Genomic DNA, 16,514 nt, shown 5'->3' with positions numbered 1-16,514 from the left:
ATGTATGTATGTGCGTGTGCGTGTGTGTGTGTATATATATATATATATATATATATATATTTATTTTTATCCATGGTAAAAATTACTTTATAAAATAAATTTATAATCTTTTATCATTACAACACAGCAAAATGTGAATTTTCAAGACCTTTCAACATCAGGAATGATCAGCAATGTTAAATATTCGGTGAGTTTGTTTCAGTTTAGTCTTTTTGATATTTGTAATGTAACCTGCTTTTTTTCCTGTATGGAAGGGATATGATGTGACCAATGGACAATGAAATATATATTTTTTTATATTCCAGTCCATACTGATCCTTCCTTGTTTTAAAAGTAATGCTTTTAATTTGCATAAAAATACAGGTTTCACATACACTTCTTTCTTTGGAATATTTTTAGATTGCGACCAACTATCACCTGTATACAACTTTCACGAATATGGAATAGACAATTGCAGACATAACAAAAGATTGCAGGTAATAATGTATTGAACTATTGACTTCTACATACATTGTTAAGGCAGTCAAAAAATGGAATGTATACGTATAGTTTATCTCCTTATCAACATTACCACAATAGTATAGGTTGTCTCCTTATCAACATTACCACAATAGGATAGGTTGTCTCCTTATCAATATTAGCACTATCAATGTTCCAGAAGTTAGATTTAAAATGGAATAATAATTTCATAGGTAACCTTTTTTTTTTTTTCTTGCAGATGTTCGGATGGAATTGGTGGATGTCACTTGAAAGAAACAGCTGGAAAAGCCAAGGGAATGACTTAAATGTTGAAAAATGTCATAAAATTTTTAACATGTTTTTTGTAAAATAAAAATAACTTTTCAATTTATTGTTTCATTATTTATTAGATAGATACACCTTCATCTAAATCTGGTACATACACAAAATTTATTTGTTATAGTATTAACATTTAAATATTTTTTTGGTATGGTACACGTGTTAACTGTGTGTTACCCCCAAAAACTGTTTTTTTAATAAATGCTGCACATTAGATTTTAGAAAATAGACATAAAATTGTTGCATGTACCAAAAACTTGTTGATACATGTTTCAAGGTTGTAATTGGCCATAATCTGATATATACTGAGTAGAGGTTAAATTTGCACAAATAATAATCCTTTTTTAAAAAATTAAAAGTTTTAAAGTAGTCCTTAGATCAAAATTAGTATAATTAATTTAACTTTAAAGTTAATGTTTAACACTGCAGATAGAAGTGTGAAATTATTTTCATTCAATGTGATTAAAATAACTAGAGGGTTTCCTTTCAAAAGGTATTGATACAACAGGCTGTATTATAGCATCTGGTTGTATAAACACATCACTGTAATGACTGTCATTGTGCCGTTGCTCAGGCAGCTTGAAAAAGTGTTAAAAATAGAATAACAGTTTATAAACCAAAAAAAAAAAAAGAGTTGGCCCCCTTCTACTTAACCATATTCCTGCCAGCCTACTGCTGGTTAAGTGAAAATCTTGAAATTTTTTTGCGTAGGGGTCTGCTGAAAAATCTAAGCGGGCCTTCCCCCCTAGGGACACCCAGCCCAGTGCTGATAGCACTAGGGCTCTTCCTACTACCCCTGGGCTGTGGGTAGTAGGGTAATAAAAGGGTATTTTGTATGAAAAAAAAAAAAAAAAAAGACACCATTTTGATTAGTAGAACTACATGTCCCAGCCAGCCATGTTGGCCTAAATAGTGTGGGCATGCTGCTACTTGTCTAACTACAAGCACCAGCGTACCCCTGGCACCCAGGGCATGTTGGCACTTGTAGCACCACAAGTGCCAACATGCTCTTACACCCACGGCTGGTTGGGATCTGTAGTTCCACAAAGCAAAATGTTAAAGAAAAGCACAACACCCTCATTCCAACCACAAATCTTTATTAAAAATAATAAAACCACAAGAAATACAGTAAACACCCTCATGTACACCAATGTTTTTTATTAAAAAAAAAAATCCCAAAATACTCACCATGGAAGAAATCTTCTGTTTTCTGAAGCTTTACCTACACAGCCTGATTTAAGCAAAGTCCCACCAAATATTTGTACCTTATAAATGTCCAGCTTGCCCACTGTCCCACAAATATTTGTACCTTCCAAATGTCCGGCTTGCCCACTGTCACACAAATATTTGTACCTTCCAAATGTCCGGCTTGCCCACTGTCCCACAAATATTTGTACCTTCCAAATGTCCACGCTTGACCAGGGTTCAAGAAATATTTGTAAATGAAAATAAATTTTCCTGCTTGAAAAATCTTGAAATCTGCTGTCCAGGGGGGGCCATTATTGCTTGCAGTGCTGGGGCCCTTCTTGATTGCAGTGGGGGGGCCCATTCTCCTTTGCAGTGCTGGGGCCCTTCTTGATTGCAGTGGGGGGGGGGCATTCTCCATTGCAGTGCTGGGGCCCTTCTTGATTGCAGTGGGGGGCCCATTCTCCATTGCAGTGCTGGGGCCCTTTCCGCACTTGACAATGCAGCCATTGCCTGTCCACCATTCTCTCCCACAGCCTCTCCCTCTTCCATACTCACATTCACATCACATACATCAACAAACTGTTATGAAAAATGCTTTGAAAGATTTGTGTGCAGCAAAAAAAATACTGAGCCATCAGTAACTAGAGCTGTTCACCACCACTGTACACTCAAGTGTTTGGAATGAAAAAAAAAAACCTGTTTATTTATAATAAAATAGGACTGCACCACTGATGGTTTTTTTAAAGGGGGAACTTTGTGAACTTTATTAATTATTTACACTATATTTTGTAAAAAAATTAGTGCTTTTTAGTTTTCATGTAATTGTAATGAACCTATACACCTATTTTTATGTTTAATTACTATTTTTATTAACTTAAAAAATTATTATTTTTTTTTGAGCAGATCAAGGAGGTGAGAGATGAAACAGCAGCTTTGCCTGTTTAGCCCACAGCGTTAAAAAACAATTGAATTGCTTTTAACGCTGAGGGTTTGCATTCATCCTATACTTTAACATTGACAAACGCTTGGAGCGCGAGAAGACCGTTTAGTTAAAAAAAAAAAAAAAAAAAGATTTGAATTGCTGGAGAAGTTTCCACGCTCGAAAATGAGGAAAATATAAATAAATTACTTAACGCGCTCGAGATTCAATACTTGCTAACAATTGAATATGCCCCTTAACATCCTCATTTATACCACATATTTTTATTAAAAATAATAAACCTCCATGTACTCACCACTGATGTTTTCATCTGTTGTCAGCAGCTTTTAATCCTAAAATGGCTGTAAACCAAGTTCCAAATAAATTTGTATCAAATAGTCGTTCCAGTTTGTTACAATAACAGAATCATCATCATCACCATTTATTTATATAGCGCCACTGATTCCGCAGCACTGTACAGAGAACTCATTCACAGCAGATACCAGCCCCACTGGAGCTTACAGTCTAAATACCCTAACATACACACAGAAAGAGAGAGACTAGGGTCAATTTTGATAGCAATCGATTAACCTACTAGTATGTTTTTGGAGTGTGGGAGGAAACCGGACACATACGTACATAATGCTGTTAACACTGACACACATACATACAAGATGCTGCTGACACACACACAACCCCACACTTATCTTGTTCTATCCGCGCTGCGCACTCTACTCGGCAGTTTTCTGACATGGGACAGCACTCATCACGTGGTGCGCGTCCCATGTCACTACAGAAGCCGGCCTATTGGGAGGGAGAATGGGCTTTCGGCAGCAGGTCAATGAGAAGGTGGCTGGTCCCGGAGAAGGGGCCAGCCACCGAGTAAGTGAAATTAGGGCCGGCCCAAAATAGTGTTTTTGGGTCCGGCCCGGGGGACATCTGCCCCCCGGCCCAGCCCGCCCCTGGCTTTAGCTAGGCTCAATGGTCCCGAATTGCATCGAGAAATACAGACGACCGTGACATTCCCCTTATCTACATGTAATTAGACACTGCATTTGCATGCTGGTGAGCTGGGGAACATTAACAGGTTTATAAAAAGTACATGTTGTTATGCTCCACATTTTGTGAAAAACAAGAGACAGGCTGGTTATGGGGAAATCAAACTCGTTTCGTCACACCCATCATTACATTTAGCACAGCGCATGGTCCCATACATAAAGCTTGATTTTCAATAACAGCCTATGGCTGTTAACTGTGAACCTGAAGTAGTGATTAAGAAAGGTAAGGTGCCTGGGGACACCACATGGGCTGGAACATCCCCTGGGGTTGTTCCTAGCATATTTAAAGCACTAGTCTGCACCTATTCTCTTTCTTGATACCAACGAACAACCCTCAATCGTCATGTACACCAGTGGCAGGTTCGTGTGGCACCCACTACCAGGACACATCTGCAAAATGGCCTGGAGTCAGAACAAATCGCTTTGTCCTTGACAAAGCAAGTATGTCAAATGCGCGTTGGCGTTCGCCTCGCTATGCTTAATTAGGAGAATGTACAATTAAAGAATTTAGCGACCATTCCGAATACAACTTATATATAGGAATATCGATCAATCCTAAGTCGCAATCAATAGAGAGGGAGCTGCTGTGTATGAGTCATATCTAATATATAAAGGCAGCCTTTACAAGTGCAGCAGGAGATAAACAACAGATTTTGATGTCATTTATAAACTAAGATCTGCAAATGATCTGCATACTAGTGATATCTGTTCTCATAGCAATAAGTTTCGATGGCTCTAATAAATGAATTAGCATTAAAATCGCAAGAGGGGTAACAGCTAAACCCTCTTTAAAGGAGAACTTACATAGTGAGGTTGATGGTATAATTTATTTACGATTATATCATTACCAAGATTGGTGAAGCTATAAGAATATATCATACATTGAATAATTCAATGAAAATTGGAAACTCCTTATACACGAATAAAGCTTATTGAAACAATATCTTACATTACAACATTATATAAGTGTGTTTAGTACTATAAAACATATTAACATAGCGAGGCTTTGCAGCTTTTCTGCCATTTTAAAGAACAATTTTTTTCACTTTGTGTCACTATCACTTATTCTGATTTTTAATTATTTCACTACTGGTCATACCCAGGAATTTGCAGGGAATCCTCTACTCTTCTTTTAATAATTTCTAATAAAGTCTAAGGGGTATATTTACTAAACTGCGGGTTTGAAAAATTGGAGATGTTGCCTATAACAACCAATCAGATTCTAGCTATCATTTATTTAGTTCATTCTACAAAATGACAGCTAGAAAGTGATTGGTTGCTATAGGCAACATCTCCACTTTTTCAAACCTGCAGTTTAGTAAATACACCCCTAAGAGTTTAATTACTAAGATACCTTCAATAGTCACAGAGTGCCCCATGTTTACATGTTTCTTCTCTTTTGTTGCGTTTTTTGTCTCTTGTGTTAGACTTTGCGCCTTTTTGCTCACTAGTGTCAACTACTAGCAGTTCACACGTTTATTTTTCCTAGTAAAACGTGACAGTGTCACTGTAGTCTTACCTATACTTGTAGATTAACAGCATGTTGCTGGTACACCACAATCATGATTTAAATATAAAATATGAAGTGTTGTAACTCACTAAACAGATAACAAAGGAGTTAATTGCTAGTAACAGTTGTCTAATACAGTGACACTGGTAGAGAAAACCACTAGTTACATGTCTATACTATAGACAGATTTTTTATTTTTTATTTTAAAGCCTGAAAAGCATTGCTTTCACCCTAGTGCTCGAAAAAAAAGTGCGTGACTTTAAAAAACGTGCAGAAGGGTGCAGTACATGGCCCTCCTTAAGAAAGGAAGGGCCCTAGTCCCCGAGCCCCGGATCCAAAAAGGACCCTTAGGGGGCAAGGGTCTTCAGACCCCCCTCCGCCGCAATGCTAGGGGGGGGTCCCTTTGGCCCTGGGATCCACCGAGGCTTCACCCAGGGCTCGACAACTAGTCCACCCCCTAAGGGGAGGACCTCCGGTGTTTTCAGGGGGGCCGGAACCTCAGGGCCTCACAGCCCCCCCTAGATCTCTTGGGGGGAGAGCCCATAAGGGCCTAACATGCACCAATAAAATCCAAGTGAGAAAACATATAAAAAAGTGAAAGGGACAAAACAGTGAGTAAATAAATAGTGGAGTGCATGACGGCCCCAGCCTTTCGGCCGAGATGATAAAAATTGTTCCTGCCTAGCCAAAAGGCCGGGGCAAGGAAAAGTGAGTGGCGGAAAGTGAGTGTCGTGCTAAGTGCCTTAATATCAAGTGAGGGCCCTACACCCCAAGTGAGTTCAGACACCCCTGGGTCACTACTCCAGGGGCACTATCTCAGGCTTTCACGCCACCGGCCTTCTAACCAGACCAAGCTTTTCCATGGCCCTTTCAGGTGGGCAAGGCCTTACTCGGACAGGTACTCACTTGACCTTAGCCAAAAGGCCGAGAAATCTATACTGTAGACATTCACATAAGCAGCTCTCATGTCCCAATGGCATAAGACTTCTTTAATTATACTAAGTTTTTGAGCAGGTCTGTATTATACTTAATTATATAAGGGAGATGTACTTTTAGTAAAAAGTAGCTCTCTAATTTCAAAAGTACATCAATGTAGTATTAATACTTAGATTTAAAGGTGTTCTGTGATAAATTAAATACATTCCCAGCAGCCATCTCCTTTTGCCTCTATGGCATTGCATATTTTGTCCTGATGTGCTTTCATATTTACAGGTCACCATGTTTCCATTGGCTAGTACCATAAAGTCAGATGTCTGTCAAGCAAACTGACCAGTGACAGAATTGCTTTGTGAGGTTTAACATCTATACGACATCAAATACTTCACATGAAAAATCCAGGACATTGTCAAAAGTCAGCTATATTAGGAGAGTGAGAATTCTGTTTTAGCATCAATTACACACTAAATATGCTGTCATTGAGTATTTTTAATGGATGTCTTTCAGTTTTAAAGATAGATAGATAGATAGACAGACAGACAGACAGACAGACAGACAGACAGATAGATAGACTGATTTCAACTGGAAGCAGTGCCCACATATGGCTTAATTTTTGGTGGTTATTATATAGTATGGGTAGGCAAGAAAAGTGCATATATCTCTTATTAGCATAAACTTACCCAAATACGCTCGTGCATATTTAAGGCATTCAAAATAATAATATTTCACAGCATTAATACAGTTATGTACTAGACTGGACAATGGTAAGCAGAGCCAGTACTTATATAAACCATGGCCTTATCTGTGTGGAGTTTGTATGTTCTCGCTGTGTTTGCGTGGGTTTCCTCCGGGTGCTCCGGTTTCCTCCCACACTCCAAAAAACATACTGTTAGGTTAATTGGCTGCTATCAAAATTGACCCTAGTCTCTCCCTCTCTGTCTGTGTGTGAGTGTGTGTCTATATTAGGGAATTTAGACTGTAAGCTCCAATAGGAGAGGGACTGATGTGAATGAGTTCTCTGTACAGCGCTACGGAATTAGTGGCGCTATATAAATAAATGATGATGAGGATGATGATGATATGTGTTTACTATGGCTATACACATAGCCAGCTTCCACACTTTATTGGCAGATTAATGCATCATTAATGCAAAGTTTGATAACAGTTGTCTAATACAGTTACACTGGTAGAAAAAAACACTAGTTACATGTCTATACTATAAACATTCACATTAGCAGCTCTCATGTCCCAATGGCATAAGACTTTTTTAACTATACTAAGTTTTTGGGCAGGTCTGCATTATACTTAATTATATAAGGGAGATGTACTTTTAGTAAAAAGTAGCTCTCTAATTTCAAAAGTACATCAACGTAGTATTAATAATTAGATTTTATGGTGTTCTGGGATAAATTAAATACATTCCCAGCAGCCATCTCCTTTTGTCTCTATGGCATTGCATATTTTGTCCTAATGTGCTTTCATATTTACATGTCACCAAGTTTCCATTGGCTAGTACCTTAAAGTCAGATGTCTGTCAAGCAAACTGACCAGTGACAGAATTGCTTTGTGAAGTTTAACATCTTTATGACATCATGATTCTAGCAAAGCTGTAAGGAGCAGTATGATACAATCCTGCACAGCAATTTATTTTTGGATATGTACATAAATGAGAGAATACTTTACATGAAATGCAGGCCTTTGTCAAAAATCAGCTATATTAGGAGAGTGGGAATTGTGTTTTAGCATCAATTACACACTAAATATGCTGTCATTGTGTATTTTTTTTTAACTCAAAATTTTTATTGCATAATAAAGTATGAATGACATATACAGAAAACAAGAATCTTGATTAAGACAAACGCATAACAAGTATCCAGCAATGTCACTCAAGGAACAGTAATATACATTACAGTATGACAAGTTAGTAATGGGTAATGGACGGAAGGGTAAGGAAGTGGACATTGGGGGGGGTGTAGGGTGGGCCAGGGGAGGAAAGGGGAATGGTCGTCTCATGAGGCATACTAAGAAAAGCATGTTATCCCTCAGGAGGGAGCGCTATCAGGTCTGCAAGGGAACACTATTAAGTAGTGAGATGAACAATATTATATGGAATTGTGTGGTGGGGAGATTATTTGGAGGAAAAAGAATCTGCAAGACCCTAGGCATAGAGCCAGGGGGCCCAAATTTGATGAAATTTGTCTTCTTTGTCTCGTAGTTGCGAAGTGATCTTTTCCATATTGGCAATGAACCATATATATGATCTTAGAGAAGAGATGTGGGGGGGGTCCGCCTGCTTCCAAAATTTAGCTATCAGGCATCCAGCGGCTGCCAAGATATGTGAAGCGAGTTTCGCAGAATGGGTGTCAAGGTCCTGTATAAGATAGCAGCGAAGGAAGGACCATGGATTCTTCCTAATAGGGCACTGGAGAAGGGAGGAAAGAAGTCTCGCAACCCTGTCCCAGAAGGAGGAAATTACAGGGCATGACCACCAAATATGCACGAAGGTGCCTCGATGACCACAATTTCTCCAGCAGTCGGAAGAGACCGACTGGTACATCTTTGCGAGCCTGTCGGGTGTGAGATACCATCTATAGTAAACTTTGTACACATTTTCCTTAATTAATGTGGAGATGGAGCTAGAAGCCACATTTAGCCTGATGGTCTCCCAGCAGTCCTCCTCCGGGGGTGGGCCCAGATCCCTCTCCCACTCCCTCTCATGCGTGTTCCCGGAAGGCACCAATTTCTCCAGTAGAAGACTATACAAGGACGAGATCATGCCCTTTCGCAAGGGGGAAGAAAGGCAGAGAGATTCAAATTGGGAGGGGGGGGTGGGGTGAATTGTCCGTCAGGAGTGACAGGAGGAAGTGCCGAACATGCAGATATTGGTAGAATGGCGGATGAAAGTTAGAGACTCTGGAACAGAGAGCGTCATAGGATATAGGCCTTCCTCGCTCAAGGAGGCTTCCTGCAAATCGGAATCCCGCCCTGGTCCACAACCGGGAGAAAGATCGGGACATACCCGGAGGGAAGGTGGGGTTATGTCATAAGGATATAATGTGTAGAGGGTTAGGAAAGATAGAGAGATGGCCCTTGCAGGTCTCCCAGATCCGAGCAGCAAATTCCAGAGTTGGAAAACGCTTGGTTAGAGCCTTCCGAATATCAGAAGAAACTCCCCAGAGGCCAGATAGGCGGGGTATGGAGAGATAGGCAGCCTCTAAGTCTGCCCATGCGTGAGAAGCAAATGAGGAAACTATTGAGCTAAGCTGGGCCACCCAGTAGTAGGCCCTGAGGTCGGGAAAGCCCCTGCCTCCACAGCCCTTCGGTTTTTTGAGTAGTGCTAATCGGAGCCTGGGAGACCTGCCCCACCACACAAATTTAGAAAGGTGTTGCTGCATAGAGTAAATTTCAGTCAAGGGTATTCTCACAGGCAATGTCTGAAAAAGGTAAAGAAGTTGAGGGAGAAGAGTAATTTTTTCCGCAATGATCCTGCCCAGCCACAAGATGATTAAGGTGCGCCAGGAAAAAATGTCTGATTTGAGTTTGTGAAAGAGAGCTGGATAGTTCTCCTGATATAGGGATTCGAATGAGGTGGTAATATATACCCCTAGGTATTTAAAATTTTTCTTCTGCCACCTAAAGTGAAAATGGGAGGTGAGATCACAGCAGTCCTGTGATGGCACATTAAGAAATAGGGCTTCGGATTTTGTTATGTTGATTTTATACCCGGACAGGTTGCCATAACTCTAGAGGAGGCAGAACAGGTTGGGCAGAGATGTTCTTGGCTGCTGGAGCATGAGGAGTATATCGTCAGCAAACAGTGAAAGCTTACGCTCCAGAGACCCCGTCTCCACTCCTCTGATATCTGGGGAGGCTCGGATAGTGGCTGCCAGAGGCTCAATGACCAAGGCAAAAATTAAAGGGGAGAGTGGGCATCCTTGGCGGGTGCCGTTGCATATTGGAACGGGGTCAGAAGGAGAACCATTAACCATAACCTGAGCAGAGGAATGAGAGTACAAGGCCTGGACCCCCGACAAGAAATCCCCGGACAAACCAAAATGCTTGAGCGTATGAGTCATGAACTGCCAGGAGATCCTGTCTAAGGCCTTTTCGGCATCTAAGGGTAAAATAATGGAGGGAGTTTTCCTGGTGTTAAGTATGTGAATGAGGTCAATAGTTCTCCTCATGTTATCCCTGGCCTGCCTCCCAGGGACAAACCCCACCTGATCGTAGTAAACTAACCCAGGGAGTACAGAGTTTAAGCGATTGGCCAGGATCTTAGCGTATAGTTTCAAGTCATTGTTAAGGAGGGATATTGGGCGGTAACTAGCACAATCGTGGACGTCTTTACCCTCCTTGTGGATCAGGGTTATCCGAGCCTCCAGAGATTCTTTGGGCCAGGGTTTACCCTTCAGGATAGAGTTAAAAAGAGTGGAGAGTTGGGGGGCCAGAAGAACAGCAAACTTTTTATAGTAAGCTGCCGAAAACCCATCAGGACCAGGTGCTTTACCTGTTTTCTGAGCCTCAATAACCTGCCCTACCTCCTCTAAGTAGATGGGTTTACTAAGACGATTTGCAGCCTGGGGACTAAGCTTCGGGAGACGAGCGTCTTCCAGGAATTTAACTATACGCTCTGCCTGTTCCCGATGGGCCAAGGTGTTGGGGGGTTGAGGGAGATTATACAGTTTTAGATAATAGTTCTGGAATTCCGAGCGAATTAATACTGGATCATAGACCAGAAGTCCTGAGGAATCCCTGACCGCCATAAGATTACGGGCCGAGACTTTGGTCCGCAGCCGAGTGGCCAAGGGCTTGTCCACCTTATCACCCTTTTCGTAAAAGCGTTGGTTCAGCCATTTCAGCTTGTTGGCCACTCGGTGGGAGAGAAGCAGGTTAAGTTCACCCCTCACAGAAGTCATCTGTTCGAATAAAGCAGGGTCAGGATTAGATTTATGTTGTTCCTCCAGCTGCTGGAGGGCCGTTGAGAGACGCATAGTTTCGGCCATTCTAGCCTTTTTGGCATTCGCTGCTGAAGCCATTAGGTGGCCTCTAATGACCGCCTTATGGGCATTCCAGAGAGTAGAGGGTGGGATATCAGGAGACTCATTTGTTTCAAAATATTCGGATATTAGGGATTTAATGTGAGCTACTGTATTTTGCTCGTGGTGAAGGGACTCGTTGAGTCTCCAGGAAAAGGTAGAGGGGCGTGAAACTAGAGAGCATAGGTCCGCCGAAATTGGGGCATGGTCAGACCATGTAATTGAGTGGATATTAGAGTTGGTGAGTTTAAGGGTCAGGTCGTGGCTCAGCAGGACCATATCGATTCGGGAATAGGTGTTATGGACTGAGGAATAGAAAGAATAATCTCGGGCCAAAGGGTCAGAGATTCTCCAAGTATCGTACAGATTGTGAAGCTTCATAAAATCTTGCAAAGCCCTGGAGTTCCTCCTGTCCCTCCCGTCAGAAAGAGCAGCTGAGGGTTCAGACCTATCCAGATGGGGGGATAGGACCGCATTAAAGTCTCCACCTACTATTAGTTCTCCCCTACGAACCTGAGAGAGTGTAACTCCTAGGCGTTTAAAGAATTTGTGCCGATCTTGGTTCGGGGCATATATATATTCACTAGCGTGCACGGGAGGTTGTTCAATTTACCCACTAGGATAAGATATCTACCTTCTTTGTCTCTATGTGTGTCTGAGATCAAAAACCAGATTACGCGAGAAAAAGATTGCCACCCCGCATCTCTTCTTGGCAGAGTCGCAAGCATGATAAGTGAGGGGGAATCTTTTGGATTTAAGTTCCGGGTGCAAGTGCTTAATAAAATGGGTCTCCTGTAGGAATATTAGGAATATTAGATCGCCCTTAAGGGCCTGCAATGAAGTGTAAAGTTTGCCCCTTTTTTGGGGAGAATTAAGACCTTTAACGTTAAAAGATATCAAGCGGAGTGTCATGAGAAAGTCAGGGGAGAGGAGTCAGGAGAAGAAAATATGTATAGTGAGTATGCTGGAGAAGTAGATACCAGAGATGATCATGGTTGGGGAAATATTGTAGGTGTAACGGGAAGATGGAGGTAGGAGGACGTGTGTGGTGCAGAAAGTCCGTCCACGGTGCTAGTGGGGCAGAAGGAGCGGTACTCTAGGTACCCGGGGACCAGCTGAGAGCAACCAAGCTCTATGGGGGAGATGGCTAGGAATTACCAATCGAGAGGGCGACAGGTAGATGGTTGACAGGGGGGAGGGGGGGAGGTGGGTACACACCTCCCAGTGGGCCCATGTGTGCTTGTGGAAGAAGGGGGGATGACGGATTAAGGCATATCAGTAAGATAGGACCTCATAGTGCAAACATAAACAGTAACTATGTTACATTGTCTAACTAGAGGGTACAGTGATAGCAGGCGTGTTTTTGCGAATGCAAATATGTACCAATGGGAACATATAAAGAAATCCCAAAGAGAAATAAAAAACAAGAAACAAACAAATAGTTAAACGAAAAACAATCACAGAGCAAGTCCAAATAGACCTTAAAATCACAAATAAACAGGACTGCCAGTGGTCGTGGGGGAGGTATGGCCTTCCGCGGGAGATCCATGCAGGCATTACGCTGTAACTCCAAGGAGGTCACGGGTATGGTGATCAAATTTCAAGCGGAGAGAGCAAAAACACAAAGGCAAACAGAAACAGCAGGCCTAGGACATGTAAACGGTACAATGAAAACTAGGCAACATATGTAGATTTCGGAAGAAACATCCCCGGGAAGGCAGAGTTACTCAGATAGCCTCCAGTAGGGGAAACCAGTAGACGATCAGCTACAGCTCTCAGTAGCCCTGTTCCGGATGGACCTTCCTCGGATGAGGAGCTTCTCATCCCTAAAAGACAGTCAGGAAGATATATTACGAAGTCTTACGGGGAGTGGAAAGTTTCTGGACTGTGGACCATTCGCCGCGCGGAGCTTTTTGGGGCTGCGAATTTGTGTCCTGATTGCCCGAGGCAGATGGTTGAGAAGCGTCTGGGAGGGGCCCGGGAGCAAGGCCCAAGCGTTGGAGCAGAGCCTGAGCCTCCGGGAGTGTGCGGGCAGAAATCTGACGTTCCTGGTGCCAGAGAAAGAGGCGGAAGGGGAAGCCCCACTGATATCTGACATTATGATCCCGTAGAACTTGCGTTACTGGGGCGAACTCCCGACGTCTGGCCAGAGTGGTCGGTGACAAAACCTGGAAGATCTGTATGTTGTGACCCTCGAATGTTAAGGTATGTAATTTCCTGGCTCCACGCAAGACCATCTCCTTGGTAGTATAGAAATGAAGTCGTAAAATGACATCTCTAGGCTGGTTCTGGTCGGTCGATCTGGGCTTTAGGGCCCTATGGGCTCTGTCCAATAGCAAGTGATCCTCCGGGACCTCAGGGGCCAATTGGGAGAAAAGCTTCTTCAAGTATTGGTCCAAATGAGCAGATTCGACCGATTCCGGAATGCCCTTCAGACGCAGATTATTCCGCCTTGCCCGATTGTCCATATCCTCTTGATGCTCCTGGACAGATGTCAAGTCACTACGAAGGCGTACAATATCCTCCTCCATGCCTGTCTGAGAGGACACCACCGTCTCCAATCTTTGATCAACTTGGTCAGTACGGGCCCCGATTGAAGCCACCTCCGCCCAGAGTGAGTGGAGGGCAGCTTGCACTTCTGAGTGGATGGAAGATTTCAGTTCTTTCATTTCTTTGATTAGCGTTAGAAAGTCCCGTCTGGTTATCGGGGACATGTCATCTTCCTCTGAGTCAGATTCAGCAGAAGTGTGAGGGGAGCCCGTCCTCTCCCTATGCGGGGTTGAAGTTGTTTGCTTTGAGAAATATTGAGCGAATCCTTTAGGGTGGGATTTCTTACTTCCTTTAGGCATTGTGGAAACGCCTCAAAGGCTGGACTTTTTAAGCAGCAGGAGAGGTGGTACGTCCAGGCCGGATAGTAGAGTAAATTACAATGGGCGGGCCCACATAGGGAAGAGGACTCACATGGATCTGAGAAAAAGCAGTGTAGAAAAGACTCCCCCCCCCCCCGTCAGCATTTAGGGGGTTACAGGGTCATTGAGCACCCCTGGGAGTCTGGGACAGGCTCCAATAATAGGTAGATGTCACGATTTGCACTCTGCAGCTGCTGTCTACAGTGACTCTATTGGATTTGGTATGCTTTCCACTTGTAGTACCACTGCCCACCAAAGGGGCCACTGTGCTACTTGATTATTCTCCTTGATCACTGGGAGTGGTTTCAGCTGCATGAGGCCTATTTATACCTTCCTGCTTCAAACAGTCTGGGCCAGATTATCAGGTCATTCTGAGGAGCATTCCCTGTGCTCAGCTTCTATCTGCTATCTGGACTCCTGCATATTTCTTCGTTGAAATCTCCTATTTGCTGTTACCTGTGTCCTGGACTCCTGCATCTTTAACCATTATACCTGGTACTTGTAGTTCTACGCTGCCTGTTGAAATCTACTATTTGTTGTTACCTGTGTCCTGGACTCCTGCATCTTTAACCATTATACCTGGTACTTGTAGTTCTACGCTGCCTGTTGAAATCTACTATTGCAGTTACCTGTTTCTCATCTGCACTTTGAACTGTCTCATGAGTTACCTTGTCATCTCTGTTTGTTAATAAACTCATTATAACCACTTATCTCCTCTCCGTGGTCATACCTGGGAAATCCTGACAGTATGATCTGGCCATAAAACCAAGCCTGCTGCTGCACGGCTTTCATCTCTTTTGGAAAGGATTTCCAGGGAAGTGACCTACTCCGTTTTCAACATTAAGACCATGGCTGCTATTTCCTCAGAAAATTCCCTGTTCCAGTTGCTCCAAGTGGACATTCTTCGACTTCGCACTCAAATAGCGCAAGTATCTTCCTTGCTGAACCAAGTGCTTAAGCAACTTCCAGTTTCCACCCCTAATACATCCTGCTGTAAGGAGTCTAACTATGCTGCTAACATTTCATTACCAAATTTGTCTGCCTTTGACTCTCTGCAAGCAGTACCTCCCAATATTCCTGTAACAAATTCCAGGTTTTCAGGTGCTCCACGCCCTCACCTGACCGAAGAGGAGCGATGGCGCAGGATGACCTACAAACTATGTCTTTACTGTGCCAGTGATGTACATTTTTTACAGGATTGCCCGCTCCGTTGACTCCGACCATCTTCAACCTCTATCTCCAGCTCTAAATTACAAGCTTCTGTCTTCATTCCAGACATGTTATCTGCTCCCATGAGAACCCAGGTTCCCCAGTTCAACCCAGAGGGGGCGCTGCCCTTAAAGTCTGCTCCAGAGGGGGCGCTGCCCTTAAAGTCTGCTCCAGAGGGGGCGCTGCCCTTAAAGTCTGCTCCAGAGGGGGCGCTGCCCTTAAAGTCTGCTTCAGAGGGGGCTCTGCCCTTAAAGACTTCTCCAGAGGGGGCGCTGCCCTTAAAGACTTCTCCAGAGGGGGTACTGCCCTTCCAGTCCGCTCCAGAGGGGGCGCTGCCCTTCCAGTCCGCTCCAGAGGGGGTGCTGCCTTTCCAGTCCGCTCCAGAGGGGGCGCTGCCTTTCCAGTCCGCTCCAGAGGGGGCGCTGCCTTTCCAGTCCGCTCCAGAGGGGGCGCTGCCCTTCCAGTCCGCTCCAGAGGGGGGCGCTGCCCTTCCAGTCTGCTCCAGAGGGGGCGCTGCCCTTCCAGTCTGCTCCAGAGGGGGCGCTGCCCTTCCAGTCTGCTCCAGAGGGGGCGCTGCCCTTCCAGTCTGCTCCAGAGGGGGCGCTGCCCTTCCAGTCTGCTCCAGAGGGGGCGCTGCCCTTCCAGTCTGCTCCAGAGGGGGCGCTGCCCTTCCAGTCTGCTCCAGAGGGGGTCCTGTCCCTCCAGTCTGCTCCAGAAGAGTTGCCAGTCCATGCGGTCCAGCCCGAGTTGCCAGTCCATGCGGTCCAGCCCGAGTTGCCAGTCCATGCGGTCCAGCCCGAGTTGCCAGTCCATGCGGTCCAGCCCGAGTTGCCAGTCCATGCGGTCCAGCCCGAGTTGCCACTTGGTGCTGTCTGCCCTCAGGCTTCTCAAAGTGCTGTCTGCCCTCAGGCTTCTCAAAGTGCTGTCTGCCCTCAGGCTTCTCAAAGTGCT

The 16,514-nt window shown here is 43.9% G+C and overlaps 1 long non-coding RNA gene across 1 annotated transcript; it reads left to right on the top strand.

Moving 5' to 3' along the window:
- The first annotated feature begins 132 nt into the window (after positions 1 to 132).
- On the top strand, positions 133 to 846 carry LOC142100124 (uncharacterized). Its single transcript, XR_012678719.1, has 2 exons — positions 133 to 476; positions 719 to 846. It is a non-coding gene; the product is annotated as an uncharacterized LOC142100124 (long non-coding RNA).
- The last annotated feature ends 15,668 nt before the right edge of the window (positions 847 to 16,514 follow it).

Source organism: Mixophyes fleayi, chromosome 8, assembly GCF_038048845.1.
Source record: "Mixophyes fleayi isolate aMixFle1 chromosome 8, aMixFle1.hap1, whole genome shotgun sequence".
NCBI classification, from domain to species: Eukaryota; Metazoa; Chordata; class Amphibia; order Anura; family Limnodynastidae; genus Mixophyes; species Mixophyes fleayi.
The sequence above is the reverse complement of the archived record's forward strand: the minus strand, read 5'-3'. Positions and strand labels throughout refer to the sequence as shown.